General features: G+C 46.1%; 1 long non-coding RNA gene and 1 pseudogene across 2 annotated transcripts in view; one reads left to right on the forward strand and one right to left on the reverse strand.

Annotated features, from left to right (window-relative positions):
• Positions 1-6,623: 6,623 nt before the first annotated feature.
• LOC128929202 (KH domain-containing RNA-binding protein QKI pseudogene) lies at positions 6,624-7,565 on the reverse strand (annotated as a pseudogene).
• Positions 7,566-18,032: 10,467 nt separating this feature from the next.
• LOC118146121 (uncharacterized) overlaps positions 18,033-18,991 on the forward strand; it is a 33,375-nt gene continuing 32,416 nt past the window's right edge. For both annotated transcript variants that reach the window (XR_013524874.1, XR_008475482.2), the window contains exon 1: positions 18,033-18,293. This is a non-coding gene — a long non-coding RNA (uncharacterized LOC118146121). The remainder of the gene's footprint in view (positions 18,294-18,991) is intronic.

An 18,991-nucleotide genomic window follows, 5' to 3' on the forward strand; every position in this document is an offset into this window, starting at 1 on the left:
AAATGAATGCATCCTTCTTCTCCAAATAAAACAAAGCTCTAACTTTGTCTGAAGTTCAAGTCACACATAATTTTTATCTCAGAGTCCTCTGGGTTATCATTGAAGATTGGAATAACCAAAGTATTCAATTATGATTTTTTTAAAGAATGATGTTTTAAAACTTGCTAGTCAGGAATTAGAAAAATTATCAAATCTTTTCACAGTATCAGATTTGGCAAATTTGCATCAAGGTAACATGGCAAAAATCATATGATTCAAACCATCAACTCATTTGTCTCCCTCACATCTTCTTTCACATACTGGGTGACTGAGTAACATCATTAACTTGTATTCTGAGGGAGGAGCTATCTTTATGAGACACTTGACTAAATGACCATGAAGGAAAATAAGGCACTTTCTTTTCTTTAGACTTATTTCAATACTTAAAAAAATGAAAAAGAAAGACATAAAGGCTCTTTTGGTCTTTTGTTTCTTGACAACCACCAGAAAAAATCATTTAATAAAATAAAGGGTTTCTTTGTTCTTTTTCTTTTTTTTTTTTAAATAACACTTGAAAGTATAAAATGCTACATTTCCAAAAATACATACATTTTTTCTGCACCAGCACCCTTGTATAGTAAAAGTATCCACTTTTTGTTCATTTGTTTCAATGCACTACACTTTATCTACAATTCCATTACATGTATAAGGCAAATAGGCAAGCATGGCTTTTACATCCTTAATGATTTTTTTCTATACAGGGATGTTTTTTAAAAAATACTTGAATAGTTTGCCCAGTAATGTGACACATAATGCGTGTACCTTGTTCTTATATATATTTTTAGAAAGTGTAAAATGAAGATTCAGTAATTTTAACTCAGATATTTATCTTTTGAAAAATAGTGTTGCCGTTTTGTTATTTGTATTACTTTTCAAAACTTGAGTTTCTCCTCTCATGGCACTCTTTCCTCTAGTACTTCAAATTTTGGCAGGCAATATAAGAAAGACTGCAGCTTCTGCCCTTGGAGGGCACTGTAGTGACTAAATAGCATATCAGATTTTGAATACTTTTTGAAATTGTCCGACCTACCCTCTGCGGGAGGACTGAGCTCGTTCGGAAAAAACCGGACCGCAGGTTAGAGGAAATTCCTTAAGTTCAGGCTTTATTGAGAGGAAAGAGCCTCTGGGCGGACCAGCCGGGAGGAAGAGGAAAATGGCCGCACCGCTCAGAGGAGCAGAGCTCTTTTATAGGGGGGCTGAAGGGCTGAGGGAGTGGGAAGGCCGGGGGAGCTGAGGTGGCGGGCAACGGTTGGTCAGTTTAAACCGCTGGGCGGGGAAGCCGGGTGGCGGGGAAGCTGGGCAGCGGGAAACTGGGAAGAGCTAATGAGGCGGGCGGTGATTGGTCAACCGGTTGCCGGGAGGGAGGTGGCTGCGGCCTGGCGGGAAGGCTAGAGCGGTATGTAGAGTGAGAGATAAGGGAGCCTCTTTGTGGGGGAGGGAAAGAGAGCTTTCACGGTAGGGGCAGGGTTTTCCAAACATTCCCGACTCCTTAAAAGAAAAGAAGAAAAGAGGGGGTCAGGGGCGTCGGTTGTCTCTCTGGCTACTTCCTGCTGACAAGGGTCGACAGGGGGTTCTGAAGAGGTTTCTTTTCTTAAGGAGCCTGGATGTTTGGGGAGAGGTCTGTTTCTTGCACTCGTTCAGGGTAGGGTTGGAGCAGCATCTGGTGGATGGTGACTCGAGTCAGTTCTTGAAAGTGCCGCTGTAGGAACTGTAGAAAGCAAGGAGCAATAAGTAAGATTAGGCAAATGGCTACTAGGGGCCCAAGCAATGGGGACAAGAGGGTATACATAGAGGAAGACCACCACGCTGTGGCTTCAGCCGAGAATTTTTGATTCTGCAGGTTAGTTCTGAGTTTCTGGAGGCTCTCGATTTGGGTTTCTACTAGGCTGGATTCATTGATGTAGTAACAGCACTCTTCTTGTAGGAAGATACAGGTCCCTCCTCGTTCAGCAGTGAGCAGGTCTAGGGCTCTTTGGTTCTGCAAGGCAACTTGGGCAACTGAGGTAATCTGTCATTGGAGTGATGCTAATGACTCAGCAGAGTCATCAACAGCAGTTTGGAATTGTGAGGTTAGCCGGGCTATAGCTTGGTGAGAGTGGGTTAGTGCTCCTCCCAGTCCAGCTGCAAGTGCCGAGGTTACTAGGGAGAGGCCTACGGCTAGGGGTAGAAAAGCAGCCTGCCGGGTGTGGTGGAGCGGTGCTTGTAGCATTTGGCGCTTCGGCATCCAGCTGCAGGGCAGTCGGAAGTTGCAAGAAGATGGTTGTGGCTGTATGGGGGGGTGTTCCAGATGAAGGTGGTTTTTGTATAGTTTTCAGTTAGGAAGAATCTCCACCTGTAGGGGGTGTGGCTGCTAGGCCCTGGTAAGTTTGACAGATAAAGGGCCAGTAGGAACAGCCTTCTAGCATAGGGAGGGTCCATGAGGGGCCTTTTTTACCCGAGACAAGTGAGCCCAAGATGGGACTTCAGCAATTCTTATAGCTGATGGAGTGGTAAGGAGGGCTGTGTATGGTCCTTCCTACTTGGGGGCGAGGGACTTTGGGGAGAGGGATTTAATAAGAATTAAATCTCCGGGAGTTGAAAGTAGGAAGGGGCGACCATACAGCAGCTAAAATGGGCTAAACTGTGATGGGCCTCGGGGGCTTGCTCTTAACCTGGTGAGGGCGATAGGAAGCAAGGTTACCCAGGATTGGCAGAGCTCAAGCATGAGCTTGGTCAGATGCTCCTTTATTAGGCTATTGGCCCGTTCTACCTTACCAGAGGACTGGGGATGGTAGGCGGCATGTAGCTTCTACTGAATTCCTAGAGAGGTAGAAACAGCATTAGTGACTTTGGAGATAAAGGCTGGGCTGTTGTCTGACTGGTGGCCGGGAGTCCAAAGCATGGGATGATGTCTTGAATGAGATGAGTGGCTACTGTCCCGGCAGACTCAGAGGCTGTGGGGTAAGCTTCAATCCAGCTGGAGGAGGTGAGAGGGCTTGAGGTTGCAGTGGAGCAGGTCGGTGGCGAGTGCCTGGCTGAACAGGTGGGGGCTATCTCCGAAGCCCTGTGGAAGGACTGCTCAAGCCAGTTGTTGGGACATGTTCGTAATGGGATCGTCCCAAGTGAAGGCAAAGATAAAGTAGGAGTTAGGGTGTAGAGGTATAGTGAAGAAGGCATCCTTTAGGTCTAAGACTGAGAAGCAGGTGGTCCCTAGGGGAATGTGAGAGAGAGAATGGTATATGGGTTGGGGACAACTGGATGTATGGGAATTACAGCTTCATTGACTAAGTGCAAGTCCTGGACCAGCCTATATTGTCCTGAGGGTTTTCGTACTGGGAGGATGGGGGTATTACATGGGGAGTTAATGGGGATTAGGAGGCCTTGACCCTTTAGTTTCTCTATGATGGGTCTGATACCCATACGGTGGGCTTTAGAGATGGGAAATTGAGGGCGGGAGAGAAAATGAGGCAAGGAGTCTTTAAGGCGGACCTGAACTGGCTGGTGGTGGGTAGCTACAGACGGGTTGTTAGTGTCCCAGACCTGAGGATGGACTCCGGGGAGGAGTTCGAATAGGGCTTTTTGGGGTTTGGTATCTGAGGTGAGGGCTAGGAGAAAGAGGCTGTGTGGGTTGGCGGTGGGGAAGGTTATGACGGCCTTCAGCTTTGAAAGGATGTCTCGCCCCAGAAGGGGAACTGGGCAGGTGGGGATTACTAAAAAGGAGTGGGTGAAGGGAGTGGAGTTATATGAGCACATGAGTGGTGGGGTTTGGTAGGGGATACTCGGGGTCCCGTCGATTCCCATGACCGAGACCTGGAAAGGAGTGAGACGGCCAGAATAGGAAGGAAGTGCGGAGTAGGTAGCCCCCATGTCGAGCAAGAACGAGACACTTTTACCCGCTACCTGAATTTTGACCCTTGGCTCGGCGAGGGTAACCGGAGTTGGTAAGCCAGGGCCCCACTAGTCATCTAGCAGCCCTAGTAGACTGGCGAATGGAGCTCCCTCAGAGGTCGGCTCCTGGCAAGCAGGCTCCTCCCTACTGAGGGTGACCACCGGCTGCGTAATGCCAGTGTGTCTGTTTTGAGGAACCGGCACCCTGGGGAAGCTGGGGCAGTCTGACTTCCAGTGTCCCGGGAGCCAACAGATAGGGCAAGGCTTAGTTGGTGGCCGTGGTTGTGGACAGGCTCTGGACCAGTGTCCTTCCTTTCCACATTTGAAACATGCCCCTGGAGGGGCATGGGTTTCGGCCTTGGGCTTCTGGTTCCCTGCCAGCCTTAGAGCCGCCACTAGGGCTTGGGTCTGGAGGGCAGCCTTCTGCTTCATGCAAGTTTGGCGGGCAGCCTCAGCCGCATCTTCCCTGGCATTGAATACTTTAAAGGCCATTTTTACCAGGTCTTGGATGGGAGTCTCTGGCCCCTCTTCTGCTTTCTTTAGTTTCTTTCTTATGTCGGGTGCTGATTGGGAGATAAAATGGGAGGCTATTACAGTGGCCCCGTTTTGGGAGGCTGGGTCTAGTCGAGTATACCGGACGAGGGCTTCTTGCAAGTGGGCGAGAAAGAGGGTGGGGTTCTCATCAGGTAGTTGGGTGATTTCTCTCAGTTTATCATAGTTTACAACTTTGTTAGAAACAGCATCCATTCCCCTGAGGAGGTATCTGATCATGCGGTCCCTCTTGGGTATATCAGACCCTCGATTAGCCTGATAGTCCCATTGGGGGTCTTCACCTGGGATTGCTTCGGGGCCTAGGGGGATCTGGTTATCTATAGCATGGTCTTTATCTGCTTGGTTTCTGGCTGCCGCTAGGATGTGCTCGTGCTCTTCCACTGTGAGGGTGGAGGAACAGATAACGCGAATATCATGCCAAGTGAGGCTGTAGGCTTGAGTGAGGTATTGAAATTCCTTAATATAGGTGGACGGGTCGGCTGAGAAGGATCCTAAACGTTTCTCAATTTGGGACAGGTCTTGGAGTGAGAAAGGAACATGGACCCTGATTAAACCTTCTGCGCCTGCTACTTCTCGGAGTGGGGCCAGGATAGCTGGCTGGTGAGAGCGGGTGTGGGCCGCCACTGGAGAGGCAAGAGGAAGTGCGGCCTCTGAGGGAGGGGGCTCGGAGGGAGTAGAGGGAGAGCGAGGCATGGCCTCTGAGGTAGGAGGTGCAGAGGGAGTGGGGGAAGGGCGTGCCGTTGATGGCAACTGGTTGCTGAGATTGGCAGGAGAGGACAGATGTTCAGGCAGATCCTCCAGTGAGGAGTAGGGAGGGGGAGAGGTAGTGGAGGAAGATTTACGAGGGGTTCGAGCTAAGAGGATTTGGTAGGTGGAGCAGGAAGAACATAGGTCGGGGTGGGTACAGAGGTCCCAAAAAGCCTGGACGTAAGGAATTTCATTGTCCCTGCCCGTGCGGCGACAAAAATCATCGAGATCTCGGAGGGTGTTGAAATCAAAAGTGCCAGTCGGGGGCCAATGTGACTGGTTACCGAGTTTGTATTGGGGCCAAGCCACCTGGGACAGGAAGATACGCTTTTTCTTTCTGAGGGTTTGGGAGTATCCCAATTTGGTAAAATTTCGCAGCAAGCACCCAAGGGGGGGTGCTCGAAGGTATTTTGGACTCCGAATTTCCCATGGCAGGCACAGCTACAGACCCTCCAGCGCGGATGGGCAGATGCAAAGAAAAGGCGTCCCCTTTCGTTGCAAATTCCCCGGTGTACGGTTAAGTACGGATACGGAAGCGGTCAGAGGGGCATCCCCCGTCTGGCGGCTATCCCTCGGAAGGCTCCTGGAGCTGGAATGGAGGACTTCCTCGGCTCGGCCAAGACTAGGCGAGGAGTCCGTGCGGAACGCCGGAGGAGAGCAACTGCACCGTGCCGTAGGAAGATGAGAGGGGGGCGGGGGGAAGGCAAAGCAAGAAAAACTTGGCTTACCTTAATCGGAGCATGGAGGTGGCAGGGCCAGTGTTGGGTAGGTTGGGGAGGGGGGCCGTGGCCGGGCCAATGGCCCCAGCTCCCGGGTTTCGGCACCATTTGTCCGACCTACCCTCTGCAGGAGGACTGAGCTCGTTCAGAAAAAACCGGACCGCAGGTTAGAGGAAATTCCTTAAGTTCAGGCTTTATTGAGAGGAAAGAGCCTCCGGGCGGACCAGCCGGGAGGAAGAGGAAAATGGCCGCACCACTCAGAGGAGCAGAGCTCTTTTATAGGGGGGCTGAAAGGCTGAGGGAGTGGGAAGGCTGGGGGAGCTGAGGTGGCGGGCAACGGTTGGTCAGTTTAAACCGCTGGGCAGGGAAGCTGGGTGGTGGGGAAGCTGGGCGGTGGGAAACTGGGAAGAGCTAATGAGGCGGGCGGTGATTGGTCAACCGGTTGCCAGGCGGGAGGTGGCTGCGGCCTGGCGGGAAGGCTAGAGCGGTATGTAGAGTGAGAGATAAGGGAGCCTCTTCGTGGGGGAGGGAAAGAGAGCTTTCACAGTAGGGGCAGAGTTTTCCAAACAGAAATCACTTCACCAATGACATCCCTGACTGAAGGTTCATGCATCATCAGGCAGTACCTTCAGAGAGAGCTTTAACTTCACTATGAGAAGAAGAAGATTGCTAGAAGTCTCTCACAGAAACTGCCTCTGTCATTGAGTAGTTAAGGGCCATCTGTCTCCCCTTCTTAAGAGAGGCCTTCTTACCATTTGCTTAGGGTGGGATATTAGAAAATGATCAGTGCTGTAGGATGAATTGGGCCTTATTGCTTTACTAGAACCACTTTCACCCAAACAGGAAAAAAAAAAACTGAGTTGGAGGACAACAATTTCTTTGTCTTTTGTTTGGTTAGATGGTAAGATGAACTGACAAGTGCCTCAGCTTGCTGCACTGACGACAGGCAAGCAAAGGTGATTACCAGTTAACTGATCAGCAGGCAGGCATGGTCAGGTCATCATTGGGTGAAAAGTTCAGAGGTCAGAAGGTCATAGGTTAGTTGCCGGTGGCGGCTTGGTCAGCGGTCACAATCCTTTGGTAAGGATGGACACACATATCGTGCCTTCGAACTTTAGTAGCCACCGCACCTAATACACCACTAGGTTCAATAGGATACTCAAGGATTGATGTAGCTGGTGCCAATGTGTAAGGATACTCATAGGGTGTATAGATTAAGCCAGCTTTGGGCCCTGGAGGAACTATTGCAGCAGTTGGGTGAGGAGTTCCATTTGGCATGACAGTGATCTGTATCTGTCTGATCAAAGGCATTATGGTAGGGCCAGCTGGTGTAGGAGTACGCAGGGCAGCTGGTGGGAGAACCGGCACAGGCCCAGTAATAATCCTTGGAGCAGCCTGGGTTGTTGGTGATTTAATGTTGGTATCTCTGTAGGTGCCATTCAGAATTACAAGCTCCATCAGCTGCATCTTCTTCAGGCTGTCTTCTCCTTCTGCTGCAGGTACCAATCATTTCTTTGCTTCTTCAACAGCTCTCTTCAATTTGATTTCTGCTCTGTTCTGACCATCTTCCACAGTGATTAGTACATGTAAATCTTCATTTAGATGCTCCCACTTGGGCTTGCCTCTATTTTGCTCCTTTTTTTTTTAAATTTAAATTTTATTTTTTATTTTTTTTATTGCATTTTAGGTTTTGGGGTACATGTGCAGAACATGCAAGATAGTTGCATAGGTACACATGTGGCAGTGTGTTTTGCTGCCTTCCTTCCCTTTACCCACATTTGACATTTCTCCCCATGCTATCCCTCCCCAGCTCGCCCCCCCTGCTGTCTCTCCCCTATCCCCCCCAATAGATCCCAGTGTGTAGTGCTCCCTTCCCTGTGTCCATGTGTTCTCATTGTTCATCACCTCCCTATGAGTGAAAATGTGTAGTATTTTATTTTCTGTTCTTGTGTCAGTTTGCTGAGAATTATGCTCTCCAGATTCATCCATGTCCCTACAAAGGACACAAACTCATCATTTTTGATTGCTGCATAATATTCCATGGTGTATATGTGCCACATTTTCCCAGTCCAGTCTATCATCGATGGGCATTTGGGTTGGTTCCAGGTCTTTGCTATTGTAAACAGTGCTGCAATGAACATTTGTGTGCATGTGTCCTTATAGTAGAATGATTTATAGTCCTTTGGATATATACCCAGTAATGGGATTGCTGTGTCAAATAGAATTTCTATTTCTAGGTTTTTGAGGAATCACCACACTTTCTTCCACAATGGTTGAACTAATTTACACTCCCACCAGCAGTGTAAAAGTGTTCCTATTTCTCCACATCCTCTCCAGCATCTGTTGTCTCCAGATTTTTTAATGATCGCCATTCTAACTGGTGTGAGATGGTATCTCAATGTGGTTTTGATTTTCATCTCTCTAATGACCAGTGATGATGAGCATTTTTTCATATGTTTGTTGGCCTCATGTATGTCTTCTACAAAGAAAATAAAATACCTAGGAATACAACTTACAAGGAACATAAGGGACCTCTTCAAAGAAAACTACAAACCACTGCTCAATGAAATAAGAGAGGACACAAACAGATGGAGAAACATTCCATGTTCATGGTTAGGAAGAATCAATATTGTGAAAATGGCCATACTGCCCAAAGTAATTTACAGACTCAATGCTATCCCCATCAAGCTACCACTGACTTTCTTCACAGAACTGGAAAAAACTACCTTGAACTTCATATGGAACTAAAAGAGAGCCCACATAGCCAAGTCAATTCTAAGCAAAAAGAACACAGCAGGAGGCATCACACTACCGGACTTCAAACTATACTACAAGGATACAGTAATCAAAACAGCATGGTACTGGTACCAAAACAGAGATATAGACCAATGGAACAGAACAGAGGCATCGGAGGCAACACCACACATCTAAAACCAAACAATCTTGGATAAACCTGACAAAAGCAAGCAATGGGGAAAGGACTCCCTGTTTAATAAATGGTGTTGGGAAAACTGGCTAGCCGTGTGCAGAAAGCAGAAACTGGACCCCTTCCTGACACCTTACACTAAAATTAACTCCAGACGGATTAAAGACTTAAACATAAGACCTGGCACCATAAAAACCCTAGAAGAAAATCTAGGCAAAACCATTCAGGACATAGGAGTAGGCAAGGACTTCATGACCAAAACACCAAGAACATTGGCAACAAAAGCCAAAATAGACAAATGGGACCTAATGAAACTCCACAGCTTCTGCACGGCAAAAGAAACAGTCACTAGAGTGAATCAGCAACCAACAGAATGGGAAAAAATTTGTGCAGTTTACCCATCTGACAAAGGGCTGATATCCAGAACTCAAACAGATTTACAGGAAAAAAACAAGCCCATTCAAAAATGGGCAAAGGATATGAACAGACACTTTACAAAAGAAGACATACATGAGGCCAACAAACATATGAAAAAATGCTCATTGTCACTGGTCATTAAAGAGATGCAAATCAAAACCACATTGAGATACCATCTCACACCAGTTAGAATGGTGATCATTAAAAAATCTGGAGATAACAGATGCTGGAGAGGATGTGGAGAAATAGGAACACTTTTACACTGCTGGTGGGAGTGTAAATTAGTTCAACCATTGTGGAAGACAGTGTGGCAATTCCTCAAGGCCTTAGAAATAGAAATTCCATTTGACCCAGCAATCCCATTACTGGGTATATATCCAAAGGACTATAAATTGTTCTACTATAAGGACACATTGCAGCACTGTTTACAATAGCAAAGACCTGGAACCAACCCAAATGCCCATCGATGATAGACTGGACTGGGAAAATGTTGCACATATACACCATGGAATATTATGCAGCAATCAGAAATGATGAGTTTGTGTCGTTTGTAGGAACACGGATGAATCTGGAGAACATCATTCTCAGCAAACTGACATAAGAACAGAAAATGAAATACTGCATATTCTCACTCATAGACAGGTGATGAACAATGAGAACACATGGACACGGGGAAGGGAGTACTACACACTGGGGTCTATTGGGGAGAATAGGGGAGGAACAGCGGGGGTGCTGGGGAGAGATGGTCTGGAGAGAAATGCCAAATGTGGGTGAAGGGGAGGAAGGCAGCAAAACACACTGCCACATGTGTACCTATGCAACTATCTTGCATGTTCTGCACATGTACCCCAAAACCCAAAATGCAATAAAAAAACAAATAAAAATTAAAAAACTTGGAATAACAAAATGTTGTTTGTGATGAACAATGGGTACTAACAAGTAGTAATGCAAACGTGAAAATGAATACTAGGCAGCCGTTAAAAATATTGTTGCTTTTTTCTTAAATGGAAAAAGAAAACTATAAATGATCTATTCTTAACTGGTAAAAAGAAAACTACAAAACAGTATCACAAAACAAACTTTTATAAGGAGTTATGTGTGTATATAGTGTATGAATATATTTTGTGTATATATGTATATGTGTGTGTATGTATATTATACATATGTATATACACACATGCAAAGGAAAGAGATTTGAAATATATACACCAAATATATTGTGGTTATCTTTGTGGGAGAAGGTAATATTCCAAGTAGCTTTCATTTTCTTTTTTTGCTCAAAAGCATTGTCTATTTTTTTCTTTAATGAATATGAATGTTTGTGTGTGATTAAGTTTCATAAAAAATTGTATAATGAGATTTATTAAGGTGAACTTTAGGAAAAAGAAACTTTGTATTTAAAATGAGGATGATGGCCAGACACAGTGGATCATGGCTGTAAGCCCAGCACTTTGGGAGGCTGAGGCAGGCAGATTGCCAAAGGTCAGGAGTTTGAGACAAGCCTGGCCAACATAGTGAAACCATGTTTCTACTAAAAATACCCAAATTAGCCAGGATTAGTTGCATGTGCCTGTAGTCCCAGCTAGCTACTTAGGAGGCCAAGGCAGGAGAATTGCTTGAACCCAGGAGGCAGAGTTTGAAGTGAGCCAAAATTACACCACTGCACTCCAACATGGGCAACAGAATAAGACTGAAAATAAATGAAAACATGAATAAAATACGATGAAGATAGCTTATTACTATTATTATTATTGGAGACCGGGTCTTACTCTGTCATCCAAGCTGGAGTGCAGTGACACAGTCATAGCTTACTGCAGGCTCAAATGGTTGAGCTCAAGGGATACTCCTACCTCAGCCTCTGAGCAGCTGGGATTTCAGGCACCAGGCACCTAATCTGGCTGGGATTGCTAAAAAACAGCTAGAATGTATTATGTGCATACAAAGCAGCAGGTCCTGCTTTGAGCACTTTGCAGGTGTTTATTTAAATCTCACAGGTGTCCTGTGAATCAGGTACTTTTATTAACTCATTTTACAGAGATAGAAGCTGAAGTTCTGTGTCCCCCAGTGTAACACAGTTGGAAAGTGGCAGAACCCAGCTTCTAGCCCGGAAAATAGAATTGACGCACCTGCACTCTTAGCCAGCACAGTGTTGTGTTTTAGATATGCTGTTAACCTGGTTTAGCCACATGATGAGACCAGATATCATTTACATCAAATTCCAAAAGACACATATTACACCAAAACCCCCCACAAGATAATGTTAAATGGAAAAAGCCATATACAGAGCCGTGTGAAACCGGAGAGTTGACCTGGCCTTCCCCAGTGAGGGCCAGCTGCCTCTCACGTGTGGAGGTAAAGAGAAGGTTCTGACCCATGGTTCGGGAGGGATCCTCTCTGGGGGTCCTCAGTATCAGGAGCTCTTCCCTGCTGGATGGCGGGAAGAGCATGACCTCCCGGGTGGCTAGTCTCTGGGCCCTGGCTGCTGCTCATCCTCCAAGGCAGCATGGGGATGGTAAGGCAGTGCAGAAGACCCCTCTCCTTCAAGCCCCTTGCAAGCCCCAAGATACCTGCTTCCTACAGCAGCTATTCCAGAAGGCACATTTTCATTTTACAGATGGTTGGGGCACTTCTTCTTTATAGGTGTATGAATTTTTAGTAAACATTGTATACAGACATGGCTAAGAGTACTAATAGGAGGCACGATGATGAATGGTGGTGAGGTGATGATGAAGATGATGCTGAAGCACTGCTTTGTGCCACCTCTGACCACACCCCATCGCTCCCCAGGCAGACACTCAGACTTGCAGTTTATTAAATTTGGGCATTGCCTGTTTGTTTACCTCCTATAGATTGTGACTTAGCTCTCTTACCTCACCCTCCCCTCTCTTCATTTTCCCCATGTAACTATATTTCTATTTTTGCTTAAATCAATAAACAGAGGCTACCTTATTATATACACATTGACAATGTTCTTTGTAGGACTAGGGAGTGTGTTTTGACTACATTGTCCTTCTTGTACAGCTTAGCTCTGTGTCTTTCCTTTCTAATGTCCTAACATGCTTTCTATTCTCCCATTAGACAATAATTACAAAAACCAGGTTTCTGTGGTATCAGATACAGAGTTGTTTTTTTTTTTTTTTTTTTTCCAGAAGACAAAGCTCCCTTCCAGTGGCCTCTGTCTCCCTACTGCAATCTGGGCTGTCCAGATATCATTTGGGGGCTTTGATTTGGGCAGTTGAGGAAGATTTGCCTAATTGAAGGTAGCGACTAGCATTTCTTCCCAAAATCCAAAGAGATGGCAATGAGTTGACAGCTCCCTCACAGAGGGTGTAATTAAGGGCATGTCCCAGGTCCAGCCTCACTGTGGTGATGCATCTCTTAAAACCTCCATTCTGGGCTGAGCCCAGTGGCTCACACCTGTAATCCCAGCACTTTGGGAGGCTGAGGCGGGTGGATCACGAGGTCAGGCATTTGAGACCAGCCTGGCCACCATGGCAAAACCCTGACTCTACTAAAAACACAAAAATTAGCCAGGTGTGAGGACTCTCCCCTGCAATCCCAGCTACTCAAGAGGCTGAGGCAGGAGAATTGCTTGAACCTGGGAGGTGGAGGTTGCTGTGAGCCAAGATCGTGTCACTGCACTCTAGCCTGGGCAGAGAGTGAGATTCTGTCTCAAAAAAAAAAAAAAATTCTCCATTTCATTTTGGGCAATAGAGGCCCCCTGTCTGAGCAACAGGATCTTCTTTTTCACGTCCATGCCTTTACATGGCTACAGCGCCTTTCTCCTTGTCTGAGTCTTTCATCTTGAGCAGCCCCTTGGCTTCAGCAGAATGCTCAAGAAGCCCCCCCAGTGAACACATTCCCTGTGGATTCTGGGCTGGGAGAGACATTGGTGCTCAGATGCCAGGGGTCCAGGTGAACACTACCACTGGGTCAGCTTTTCTTGGCAACATCCCCCCTAGTGTGACCCTCAGGCTCTTCTGCCTCCTTAAATTATGCACCTGTTACATCAAGCATCTCCACCCACATCTCTCAAGGACAAACACTAGGACCAACTGTCAGGGACCGTGCCCAAACCCACAATGAGGAAGAAGCCCTTTCCTTAACAGCCTCATAATTAGGAGCACGCCTCCCTTTTTCCTGGGAGTCAGTACAACATGTCATTACGCTGTGCCTGTGTCCTGTTTGGCTTGCTTCCTGCCTTTTGGGGCCAGTCTGAAAAATAAAAAGAACACATTATGCTTCAGAGCAGGCTCCCTTGGTTACCCTGAGAGAGGCTGTGAAATGGCCCTTCTGAAAAGACGTTCATTTCATTTTCAGCCAAGAGCCTTTGTTCTCCCAAGTCCTTCTGAAGGAAAGGGAGCTAATGGCCAAGGATGTGTTATGTGTTTCCCATTGTATATATATTGATGGTAAAAACCAGGCTGGAAGAAAATATAACAGTATTTTAGCAGTTGTTATCTCTGAATATGAATGTAGAAGTGATTTTTTTTGTTATACTTTTCTGCATTTTTCTTTCTTTTTTAATTTTTTGCCTATTTTCTCTTTCTTTTTCTTTCTCTCTCTCTTTTGTTCTTTCTTGCTTGCTTCATTGATTTCCTTCTTTCTTAGAGTCTTGTTCTGTCACCTGGGCTGGAGTACAGTGGCAAGATCTCGACTCACTGCAAACACTGCCTCCAGGTTTCAAGCAATTCCCTGACTCATCCGCCAAAGTAGCAGGGATTACAGGCATGCGCCACTATGTCCAACTAGTGTCTGTATTTTTAGTAGAGATGGGGTTTTGCCATTTTAGCTAGGCTGGTCTTGAACTCCTGGCCTCAAGTGATTTGACCACCTCAGCCTCGACTGCACTGAGATTACAGGCATGAGTAATTGCATTTGGCCCACTTTTCTGCATTTTTCTAATTGTAGAAACTGTATCTAATTTTTGAAACTATGTCTACTCTCTGTCCAGGCACCATGGCTCACACTTGTAATTTCAGCACTTTGGGAAACAAAGGTCGGCAGATCACTTGAGGTCAGGAGTTCAAGACCAACCTGGCCACTGTGGTAAAAACCCATCTCTACTGAAAATACAAAAAAATTAGCCAGGTGTGGTGGCATATGCCTGTAGTCCCAGCTACTCAGGAGGCTGAGTCAGGAGAATCACTTGAACCCGAGAGGTGGAGGTTGCAGTGAGCCAAGATTGAGCCACTGCATTTCAGCCTGGCTGGGTTGCTCAGACAGGGGGCCTTTGTTGCCCAAAAAATGGAGGGGGTATTTTTTGAGACAGTCAGAGGGAAATTGTCTCAAAATAAAAAAATAAAAATAAAAAAACAATAAAAAACCTATATCCCCATGAAATGCTATTTAACAAATGTTTTAAAAATATTTAACTACATAACATAGTAGGAGTAAGAGGTCATCTTGAGTTTGAACTGGAAACAGATCTATGTGGACACATCTACCAGTGGTGTGCTAGGAGCAGAGGTCTCCTTTGTAAGGATGGGCACCCCAGAATGTCAGAGATGGTTAGTCACAGCTGTTTCCCCAGCACATACAGCAGTAGGCACTCAAAATATGTTTTAAAAACACACTAGTGAGTGAATGACGGGGGAGGAATTCCTGCACATTGAGCCTGATCCAATCAGGAACTTGGTGGCCGGGGAGGCAGCCAGAGTAAATGTCCCTCAGCTTTGTCTCTCAGCCCAGCCTTTAATGTCCTGAGAGAACAGGATGTTGTAAGGAAAGACTGAAAGGCCGTCATCATAACAATTGATCTTGCTTTAGAGCTGCATGAAGAAATTGCATCACAGAAGCTGGGGAAAGTATATTCCCTGCCCTGCTTCCCTGTAGACCACCCACACTCTTAGGCAAAATGGACTTCTCTGTGAAACAGAGGTGAAGCCCATCCGCTGGAGCAGAGGTGCTTGGTGAAGCAGCATAGCAGCCAGCAGCTTAAGCCAGGTTTTGAGCAGGCTGGAGGCGGCTTAGTTTTCATCACATCAGCCACTGTTACAAAACTTCGTTAGAGCACAAGACACTGTTACAATTTTAAACTTGTGGGGAGGAGAGTGGCAGTTTCTGTTTGTGTTTCTCCTCACCCAGACTTTGTCAAGCCTAAAGCTTATTCTTGAGCATCAGGAAACAGGAGCACAATGGGAAGTGAGACTTTCCATCCAGTCGTCCTTGCATATGAGGCCTGCAGCCTAATCCTTCCTTGTTCACATGTGCAGATTAACAATGCAATGCCTGCATTGGCGTTCACAGCATTTTTGCCAAACCCCCAGCATCTCTGGGACTGAGATTTTACTACTTGGTTCAGGTGACTACTTCCTTCGCTCCTTGGTGATGGACCGGCATGAAATGTACCTAATCATCATTGCTTGGCAGTCAGAAACTGGGGGAGGTGATGTTCTCAGTCCAGTGGGTCTCTGGACATCAGTTGTCCACTTGAGGTACAAAAACAAATCTTTTTTAAAATTTTTTCTTTTCAAGATGGAGTTTTGCTCTTGTTGCCCAGGCTGGAGTGCAGTGGCACAATCTTGGCTCACTGCAACCTCCCTCATGGGTTCAAGAGATTCTCCTGCCTCAGCCTCCTGAGAAGCTGGGCTTACAGGCACCTGCTACCACACCTGGGTTATTTTTGTATTATTAGTAAAAACCAGGTTTTGCCATATTGGCCAGGCTGTTCTCAAACTTCTGCCCTTGTGATCCACTTGCCTCAGCCTCCCAAAGTGCTGGGAATACAGGCATGACCCACCACACTGGGCCCAGGAACAAATCTTTCTTACCTTATTTTTATTTTTTGGTTGTAGAAAAGGGTGATGTGGGTATGGGAGGATCCTCTGCATTGTCTTCTCTAAAAATAGAACCAAGTGGGGAGACTTGGGAGCATCCCTTGGAAGTGAAAGTGGACTGAACATGCCTGTCTGGGTGTCCACATTCTTTCTTTAGCCCCTGTTAAGGCTATTTTTTTGTGTCAATCTTCCCAGGTGATGGGGCCAGTTGTTTGGTCAAACATTAGTCTGGATGTTGTTAGGAAGGTATTTTGTAGATGTGATTAACATTTACAGTTGGTGGACTTTAAGAAAAGCAGATTACCCTCCATGATGTGGGTGGGCCTCATCCAATCAATTGAAGGCCTTAGGAGCAAAAGCTGAGGTGTCTCAGGGCAGAAGGCATTCTGCCTCAAAACTGACATAGAAATCCAGTCTACATTTCCAGCCCTCTGATCTGCCTTGCAGACTTTGGACTCAAGATTACAATTTCAACTCTTGTCTGAATTTCTATCCAAGGGGCCTGCCCTAGATTTCAGAGGTGCCAGCTTCCACAATTGCATGACTCAATTCCTTAAAATAAGTTTCAGTCCCTCTCTCTCTCTCTTTCTTTCTTTCTTTTTTTTTTTAAAGATGGGGTTTCACCATGATGGCCAGGCTGATCTTGAACTCCTGACCTCAGGTGATCCACCCACCTCGGCCTCCCAAAGTGCTGGGATTACAGGCATGAGCCACTGTGACCAGCCCAGTCTGTCTCTTTTTTATTGTTTCTGTTTCTCTGAAGACCCCTGACTGAAACCAACAAAGACTCTATAATTGACCAAACTCTGAGCCCTCTTCTCAACTAGGCCTCCTCCATGGCCCCCTGAGCCCAGTTTTAGCAAAAAACTTCTGCTGACGCAGTTTATTGAGAATCCCTCCCCCCAGCCATTGATATCTAATTAGGTTTCTTTCCCCTACCCCAAGTTCACCCTAGTATTTCTCTGTGCTCTTTGTCACTGAGCCCACTGGCTGTAAAACTCCGCTTGTCCCTGTTTGTATTTGCAGCTGAGTTCTGTTTCTCTCCCTGTCTTAGTCTGTTTGGGCTGCTGTAACAAAATACCATCAACTAGAAGGCTTACAAACAACAGAAATTTATTTCTCACAGTTTTGAAGGCTGGAAAGTCCATGGTCAGGACATTAGCAGATTCAGTGTCTGGTAAGGGCCAACTTTCTGGTTTGTGGATGAAGCTTCCTGGCTGTGTCCTCAAATGATGGAATGGGTGAGGGGTCTTTCCCAAAATGTTTTTTGAAGGGCACTGATCTTGTTCATGAGGGTTCTGGCCTGTGACATAATCATCCCTCAAAGTGCCCACCTCCTAATTTTTTCACCTTGGAAGTGAAGCTTCAACAGATGAATTTGAGGGGGACACAAAGGTTGAGGGAATAGCACTTCCCTATTGTAATACTCTTGAATAAGCTATGTCTTGCCACTTTTTACAAGTGTTTGCTGAATAATTTCTCTTTAATAATACAGACCTTATGCCTGAGGCCAATAACTATAAGGACTTTATAATAATCCAGAGTCAAACTCAATTTCTCACCTGGCTGCTGCCTCCTGTGTTCCATCAGCAATCTGAAATACTGAAGTCAAGAACAGCAAATGGGCCTTGCAGCACCTGGGGTGCAACAAGCAGGGTGCTGGGGAGACTGCCTTTTACTGTGTTCCACTAGAGTATACAGAATGGAGGGTGGCAGTTCTATGGGATAGGAAAGCTTCTCAATCCCTTTGATCTGAGTGGAAAAACAAAAGAGCTGGCAGCAATCTGGAGTGAGTTAAGGGCCAGGGGCTAAAGAGCAGGGTGGTTTCATGATTACAAGCTTCTTTTGTGGGTAGAATGTTTGTAGCAAGTTTATCTGCAAGACCCACAGGGACCTCAGCAATGACACATTGTGGGGTAGATTGGGAAGCCAGATTATGTCATCACAGAGCTGGAGCACTGCTCTAAGAACCAGCTGGGGCTCTGCAGGGGTGTGACAAGTGCTCTTTTGGATGGAGGACTCAAAGAGACAACTGGCACATTAAGCAGATTCCATCATCATTTTCCTGGCAGCACACCCACAAAGGACCATGCTCAGCTGTCATCTTCAAGTGTGGGAGTAGCTTCCTTCTAAGCCCTGGACTGGAAGCCACAAGATCCAGATGGGGACCCAGCCTCAGACAAGTGTCCAGTCGTGGAAACGAGTCAGAAACCAGGTCAGATGGGCAGGGACAACAGGGCAGAGAAGGTGAGGCCTGAGACTTGGTGGGTACCCAGAAAGAGGCTTGACTGTGGTACAGATCATGAGTTGAGGCCATGATGTCCTCCTGTCTGGTGAGGAATTGTGCCAGACATGGCTGGGGTTGCTGCTTCTGAGGAGTATCACGAAGACTCCAACAAGGAAGGCCTGGGGCAGTGAGGCCAGGTCCATCCTATCATTTCAGCTCCCCTTCAGGGAATATGGAGATACACTAAAGGAGTGTCGCTCTTAAAGTTGAAAATGTGCACCTTTTCCTTCAGTGATCTGCATCACTGCACAGTAATGATGATGATAATAAAACTATCTAAAGTTTATTGAATACTTTCCTTAGGGCAAGCAGATGACATACATTGCACGTAAACAACCCTATAGGTCCCATTTTAAAGATGCAAAACCTGAGGCTTATGGAGTTAGTGCCCCCAAATAACACAGCTGAAAACTGAAGTTTAACACGTGAAAACTTATTGTGAATGCAGGCAATCTGAGTCAATACTTAACCACCACATTATTATCTTAGCACAGAAGTTCATTCTAAAGTATGCTGACTGACCACATCTCAGATATACTGAGATTACTGACAATAGCTTTAGGACCAAATGACCAGGAGCCTAATTTTGCCTCTGCTGTTTTCTGGCTGAGTGACCTCAATAGGTACTGCTTATTGGCAATGTGTCAGATTCTTCATC

The sequence above is a fragment of the Callithrix jacchus genome, chromosome 12 (assembly GCF_049354715.1).
Source record: "Callithrix jacchus isolate 240 chromosome 12, calJac240_pri, whole genome shotgun sequence".
In the NCBI taxonomy this organism is placed as follows: Eukaryota; Metazoa; Chordata; class Mammalia; order Primates; family Cebidae; genus Callithrix; species Callithrix jacchus.